Raw genomic sequence first — 8,697 nt, forward strand, 5'->3', positions numbered from 1 at the left:
TTAGACAGAGCTGTCACACATGGTTTAGACAGAGCTGTCACACAGGGTTTAGACAGAGCTGTCACACAGGGTTTAGACAGAGCTGTCACACAGGGTTTAGACAGAGCTGTCACACAGGGTTTAGACAGAGCTGTCACACAGGGTTTAGACAGAGCTGTCACACATGGTTTAGACAGAGCTGTCACACAGGGTTTAGACAGAGCAGTCACACATGGTTTAGTTAGAGCTGTCACACAGGGTTTAGACAGAGCCGTCAGACAGGGTTTAGACAGAGCTGTCACACAGGGTTTAGACAGAGCTGTCACACATGGTTTAGACAGAGCTGTCACACAGGGTTTAGACAGAGCTGTCACACATGGTTTGGTTGAGTCGTCCGGCATGGTTTAGTTAAGCCGTATAACATGGTTTCAGTAAGCAAGGGTCGCCGTGGCCAAGTAGGCTAAGCTATTTCTTCATTCGCTGAGTCATTGGGGATTTTTTGAATGATTACTAAAGTTATTATTTAATATCAGTCAAATTTTACTTAGGTAGTATCGAGGAATATTGGCTTATACTGGGTATAGGTCAGGCTGCTAATTTAGTTTGGATCAGAGTACACGAAATGCATTGTTACAAGAGTTGAATTGAACGCGTCTATCAATGTTTAATAGGTCTACCAATGTCAATGTCTACCAATGAATTTTAGGTATGACTCTTGGTCACTAAGTTGGGGGGGGGGGCTACATAATTCCCCTGCCTTGGTGCCTTGTTTTGATAATCACTGACTACCGTGGGGGATAATACCAGTTTATGACTGCTCAGGTCATAAACCACAGCTCAAAGGTCACAACCACAGGGATAATAACCATTCGGTATGACTCAAGGGTTGACTACGCAGTTGACCAAATACAGCTGTAGGAGCGTATGATACCGGACGACATATAATAACCCACGTTCAAGCTATTGGTTACGATTGAGAAATCTGTTTAGTTAACATGTACGATATTGTGCGCATCTTCACGCGCATAACAAAGTGTTCCACTGCGCCGCTTCTCAGGAGAAAAGATCCAGGATAGGGGGGGGGAGAAATAGCCTAAGCTACTCTATCCCTTTGAAATGTAGTTGTTCTTGTTTCAATAGACATACTTAACGAAACCTGAAATTGAGCGGCCCGAAACGCTTTGCGTAATAGTGGCTTTAGGCATTGCATGTATTAGCTCTATCTGTAAATTCATCAATATTTGTATCACCAATGTTTGTAAATTCATCAATATTTGTATTTGTATCAATGTATGTATGTACTTTACCTGAATAAACATTTGAATTTTTTGAATTTTTGAACTTGAACTTGATCCACAACGCAGGCAACACCACACAAAGAATCCGGGGCTGCAGTTGGCGCCATACTGAACCTCCACCGCGACACGCAACCACACAATGTATCTGGATGCAGGAAGCAACCACTGTACCAATTCCTTATGACAACATAATCTATGCAAAAGCTGTGACTTGGGGGGGGGAGAGGGGACGTAGAGGATTGTTGTGGCTATATCTGAGTATGTGAGTGATATGCTGTATGACAATACAGACCCGAGTATATACACTTGTTCACCACACATGTTGATAATTATACACCAGTATACATACTTATACGTGAAGGGAGGTAAAACAAAAATTAGTGAGTGTGACTGGATCAGGTAGAGGAAGTGTGAGGAGGGTAGACATGAGTGGGTATAGAGGGAGGGGTGACGTGATTTTATTCACCTTGGGCATTAGGAGCCGCATGTGAAATGTTTTATTTATTTATTTATATTTTATTTATTTATATAAACAAGAGTTCTTACATTTTTGTACAGTCACTAGCACGCATAGCGTTTCGGACAGGACCTTAATCCTAATTTTCCCTGGAATACGACCCGCCAAATCGTTTAACAACCAGGTACCTATTCACAACCTGGATGAACAGAGGCTACAGTTAAGGATTGGGGCCCAGTAAATCCTCCCCGTTACATCCATAGTTAGTGTGGTAAACAGTTCATATCACTCAGGGCGTGGATCACCTAATTTTCCAGTGCTCAAGTGGATGCTCCGGGAAGAGCATGTTCCATTGGGTAGCGGTTAGTTGCCTTGGGATCCTTCCATTTTTAAGGCTGGCTCAGTAGCTCAGTTGTAGCTACTGAGTCAGTAGCTTATAGCTACACTATAAGCAGACTCACCTGGACACTATAAGCAGACTCACCTGGACACTATAAGCAGACCCACCTGGACACTAAGCAGACCCACCTGGACTCCACAGGTGCTGGAGGGGTGAACGGTGGCTTCTGAGGGCTGGTGTGGTGCTGAGGTCAGTGTCGTGCATGGTTATATACTGGCCTGGCACTCTACCCCGGTGGGGGAGGGCCGGGGTGTTGCATGGGGAGGGGGCGTACTGTCATTGGTGGGAGGGGCAAGACTTATCTCTCACTGTGGGAACACCACAAGAAACACTTCAGCGAACACATATGGTTTGTGAATCAAGAAGATTCATTCTTCTCTGAACCTCCCTTACTTATCTCTCCCTCCCTTACTTATCTAGCTCTCACTCTCTTACTCATCTCTCTCCCGCAGTCTCATTTCTTCCTCATCTCCCCCTCCTAGTCTCATCTCTCTAATGACAGGTTAAACCGGACTAGCTACGCTGGGATAAATCCAAGATCCAACAGCATCATATAAAGAGTACAAACATGAACTAGCAATAGGTCTGTTGTTTGACACAATGAAGTGTGTCAAACAAAACACTTGCATGGGGAGAGTAACAATCTCGGTTGTCTAACAGACAGTGTCACAGCTGCAATACGACTTGGCAACAAGTATCTCTGGCAACAAGTTATATTATTAGTATTAGTATTAACTGCGCACTCCAATGGTTAAGTCTGTTTAAATAATGGTGGACCTTGAAACTCTTTTATCAACAATATATCATATTTCACCTTGCAGATGACATTTCCTGGATAATGAATAAACACATACACAACATTTGTTTATAGATCAGTTTATTTCAAAACAAATATATCATTAAAGAAATGCCAAGACACAATGTTAAGCATTTATTATAGGCAAAACAATATAAAATAATATAAAAAAGTGATTTGTATATTTTTCAAATTTTCCTTATTACTTTGTTTACATACAAATGAATAAGAGTAACGTACATTGAAATTTCCTACCTAAAATTGGCTAGAAATGCAATGTATCGGAAAAACCGACACATTACTAACTTTCCATACAATATGCAGTTAATATTGCTGCTGTTTGACCACGTGACTAGCGGGCTACACACTTACTCTACACCAACAAAATGCTGAAGCCTTCTTATCAGATAAGGCTTACCCAGTATTTACTAGCATATGTAGTCTTAACACCTAGTAACATTGTAGTGAATTGTCTACCAATCGATAATTCTGATTGATAGACTATTACATTAATAAACCCCCCCCCCCACCCAGCTTGTGTAGGAAACGATTTGTGGGAATAAACTTATACAGTCCACTATCGAAACAAATAAATTAATGTAAGAAATAAATTCTATATAAATTAATGTAAAGTAATAAATTGTAAATAAATCAATAAATCCCACGAGGCGGTTTTCCCCCACACAATGGGTCGTTGTATCTTCACACACACACATGTAAATAAATATATAAATCAATTTATATATTATATATATACCAAGATCAACACCGAGGACTAAATTGTTCACACATCCAGAATCAACATATATTTATTTATTTATTTATATACAAGAAGGTACATTGGGTTTGAAAGAATACATAGCCTAGTATTTAAAATCTTGTAAATAATAGAATGTAAAGCTAAATCTTGTAAATCTCATTTGAATATTGTCAAGTATCAATACACAACATACACACACAAGGGCAAGGGGGTTTTATACACAGGGGGGGTGAATACACCCTAGAGTTTACTTAATAGTTGATCAGTAAGCTATTTGTAGATGGGGGGGGGGGAGGTGTTAATACTCCTCTCAAGGCTGAAAAGTCTTAAGCCATTGATCAAACACCCATTGTAAGTAAACGCCTAGTAGCCTAGTAGTTAGTGTTTTTATATATTTTACTTGAAACTTAAAATTTTACTTATTTGAATATTTATATGCAATATCAGAACAATTATATATATATATATATATATATATATATATATATATATATATATATATATATATATATATATATATATATATATATATATATATATATATATATATTAATGTTTACACTCAAGCTGAGCTCAACACTATGAATAAAACACAACACCAGTCCGAGGGATGTTGCGTAATTGCTGTTAAACAAGTCAACCCGAGAACTTCAATGACCACTGTTGCAACATGCACAGTATTACAAGCACTGTTAAGTAAGTTCAGTAGAACTTCGGCTTTAACCCTTTTTACCCTGTCGTAGCTCAGTCGATTCAGGCAGTGTCTGGGATGCTCCCGGACGCACGTTCGAATCCTCGTCACGGCCCTTGTGGATTTGTTCATTTATGCACAGTATTTACTGTCCTTTCATACATATATATTTATATTTTACTATTTCAACCATACTCACTGTCTTATATATATATATATTAACAAACATTAAAGCTTAAGTAACACACCAATATTCACCCGAGACCGAAGACTCGCTGGACTCTGTCGAGGGTGGGTGTATCGGTCTGTTAATGGCACCTGAGACCAATAGATGGAGTTACTTGTTTCTGTCTCGTAGTTTGTATCGCTCCTCTAGAGACGCCACTCCTTTAGGTACACTTTACTGTTCACTGTCTCTCAGGGAAGTGACCGTAGTTCAGTTGTTAAACTGTTAACTGGCCGTCAATATAGTAGTAAGATTGTGTGTTGTCTTGTTTACAATGCTGATTGCCGGTCTGTTGATGTAGTGAGTTGAAAAAACGATACAGTCGTTGGATAAGTTTAAACCATTGACCAAGTTGAGGCTGTACCCCCAGGTCTGTTGCTTGGAGGAAGGTGCCGATGTAGCAGGTGTGTGTGCCGCCGGTAAACACAGAGGTGATGACATTCTCCACCAGGCACTCTCCTACTTCTGGAAGTGGTGCAGTGTCAGGAGGACGTAACCTTAGTTGTCGAGGCTGCTCAGCGCAGACGGCAGCAAACTCTCCCCATCATCAGGGGTGGTTTGAGTAGATCTCAAACCTGAGTAGACCTGCGGTCCGAGTCAGCACCGCAGGTCCTGACTGGTTTGGAGTGGAGACGGGTTCAAGTAAAAAATGGGCACACAGGAAATGATTTCGACGTTCAGTAAACACTCACCGAGTGGATAACTGAATGTCCAACAGCCCGATACGGTGTTGATGATAGAATGGTTGATGATGATAGTAATATTTTAAGATTGAGAAACTTTAAACTAAATGAGCACACATGTAGCGATTTTGCATTCAGTAAACACTTACTGAGTTGTAAACTGAATGCCGGAGCTGGCCAATACAAGGTTTGTGATAGTAATATTTTATTTTTATTTACGATGGAGAAACTTTAAACTAAAAATGAGGTCACATGGAGGGATATCTATGTTCAGTAAACTGTTACTGAGATGTAAACTGGATGGTTGACCCACCCAATACATGGTTTGTGATAGTAATATTTAATTTTTTACGATGGAGAAACTTTAAACTAAAAAATCAGCTCGCATGGAGGGATGTCTATGTTCAGTAAACAGTTACTGAGCTGTAAACTGAATGGTTGAGCTACCCGATACATGGCTGGTGATAGCAATATTTTATTTTTTACGATGTAGAAACTTAAAACTAAAAAATGAGGTTGCATGGATGGATAACAATGTTCAGTAAACAGTTACTGAGTTGTAAACTGAATGGTAGTGTCATCCAATGCCTGGTTACTGATAATAGTATTTCACGATGAGAAAACCTTATGACCACACATGTAACGATTTTGCATTCAGTAAACACTTACTGAGTTGTAAACTGAATGCCCGAGCTGGTCAATACAAGGTTTGTGATAGTAATATTTTATTTTTATTTACGATGGAGAAACTTTAAACTAAAAATGAGGTCACATGGAGGGATATCTATGTTCAGTAAACTGTTACTGAGATGTAAACTGGATGGTTGACCCACCCAATACATGGTTTGTGATAGTAATATTTTATTTTTTACGATGGAGAAACTTTAAACTAAAAAATGAGCTCGCATGGAGGGATTTCTATGTTCAGTAAACAGTTACTGAGCTGTAAACTGAATGATTGAGCTACCCGATACATGGCTGGTGATAGTAATATTTTCTTTTTTACGATGTAGAAACTTAAAACTAAAAAATGAGGTTGCATGGATGGATAACAATGTTCAGTAAACAGTTACTGAGTTGTAAACTGAATGGTAGTGTCATCCAATACCTGGTTACTGATAATAGTATTTCACGATGAGAAAACCTTATGACCACACATGTAACGATTTTGCATTCAGTAAACACTTACTGAGTTGTAAACTGAATGCCGGAGCTGGCCAATACAAGGTTTGTGATAGTAATATTTTATTTTTATTTACGATGGAGAAACTTTAAACTTAAAATGAGGTCACATGGAGGGATATCTATGTTCAGTAAACTGTTACTGAGATGTAAACTGGATGGTTGACCCACCCAATACATGGTTTGCGATAGTAATATTTTATTTTTTACGATGGAGAAACTTTAAACTAAAAAATGAGCTCGCATGGAGGGATGTCTATGTTCAGTAAACAGTTACTGAGCTGTAAACTGAATGGTTGAGCTACCGATACATGGCTGGTGATAGTAATATTTTATTTTTTACGATGTAGAAACTTAAAACTAAAAAATGAGGTTGCATGGATGGATAACAATGTTCAGTAAACAGTTACTGAGTTGTAAACTGAATGGTAGTGTCATCCAATACCTGGTTACTGATAATAGTATTTCACGATGGAAAAACCTTATCCTAAACTAAAAATGAGCCCACATGAAGAGATTTTCACATACTGAGATGTTAACTGAATGTCTGAGCTATCCAATAGTAGTATTAATTCAAGATGGAAAACTTAAAACTAAACTAAAATGAGCGCACATGAAGTGATACTCACGTTCATTAAACACTTACTACGTTGTTAACTGAATGTCTGAGACATTCAATACATGGTTGATGATATCCCTATTAATGACATTGATAATAAGAGGTCTTGAATCAGATACGGGCATGGGGGCAGCAAAGCTGCGATATTGAAAAGAAACTGAACTGAATTTGAAAATTGATTAATATATGTAATGTGAAGCCGATCTACTGGAAAACAGTAAGCAAACTTTATTTGAAAAGAATATGAGAAGTTGGGGGGCAAGAAAATGATAAAAATAAGAAGTGATGATCTTCAAAAACATAACATAAGATATTCATGACTGTAATTAATACAGTGTGAACTCTCTTAAACTATGCACACCATGAAATCTCGTCACTATGCATAACTTGCCACTCTGCGAAACAAATTATTGACTATAGTGCGACAGTGAGAATAAAAATGACCACTTATGTTTTGGAGTGCTATTTTAGTCAAGAAATACTGTAAAGGATGATTATTGACTAAAGGGAATTTCGCGGGCTGCTGGTGTTTGATGTGTTGAACTGCTTAAAGGAAGCATATTTGCTAGAAAAAATTCCTGTGAAATAATGCTTGTTATATGTTTTGACTACCTAGCTAATAGCATATTGCATGGCTAATAATGAAATGAAATGTCACATTTTTGTCTGACTCACTTAGCACGAGTGAAGAGAAAACATTGAAAAACTGGCAAAGGTTGAAAACTCTGTGAAATCATATCTGTTATGATAAGTTTTGACTAGCTGCAAGTTATGTTTGCCTTCTCTCTCTCTCTAATCTACACACGCGATACGAAATGTGAATTTGTTGACTGAAAGGAGATTGATGATGATACGAATAGTAATTGCCGACATTGAGCATATTCTCAAAAACGTAGTTTCTGCAAAAAAAAAATAACATTAAATTAGATGCGAGCTGCGATTTGAAAACAGAAGATGTGTGATGTGTGGCTTATTGTGTGGACTCTGGAGATATGATCTCCACATATAAGTTTCTCAAGAAAGTGGTAATATTTTTCTTGTGTTTGGATGTAATGGCTAAACATGGATGACATTTTCAATAACGTTATTTGCACATCCGACAAAGTTGATTTTCCCCGTTACGTTACATTGTGTTACAGAGGGCTAAAACTGGTAGACCGTAATAATCATATGGAAGGAGATGTAATGGAGATGGACTAAGTCCTACTTTATTTAAAAATGTCATTTTGGGCTGTAAAAGTTGATTTGCGTTACGTTACATTGTGTTAGAGGGCTAAAACTGGTAGAGGTCAATATTATATGGTAAGAGATGTGCTAAGTCATACTTTCATTTAAAAATGACATTTTGGACTGCAAAAAGTCGATTTGCGATACGTTACGTTGTGTTACATTGTGTTACAGAGGGCTAAAAAGGGTAGACATCAATTATTTATATGGTAAGAGATGTAATGGAGATGGGCTAACCCTCACTTTCCGTTTCAAAATGACATTTTGGACTGCAAAAAGTTGATTTGCGTTACGTTACGTTGCGTTACATTGTGTTACAGAGGGCTAAAAGAGGTAGAGGCCAATATTTTATATGGTGAGAGATGTAATGAATAAGGAC

The sequence above is a fragment of the Procambarus clarkii genome, chromosome 11, assembly GCF_040958095.1.
Source record: "Procambarus clarkii isolate CNS0578487 chromosome 11, FALCON_Pclarkii_2.0, whole genome shotgun sequence".
NCBI classification, from domain to species: Eukaryota; Metazoa; Arthropoda; class Malacostraca; order Decapoda; family Cambaridae; genus Procambarus; species Procambarus clarkii.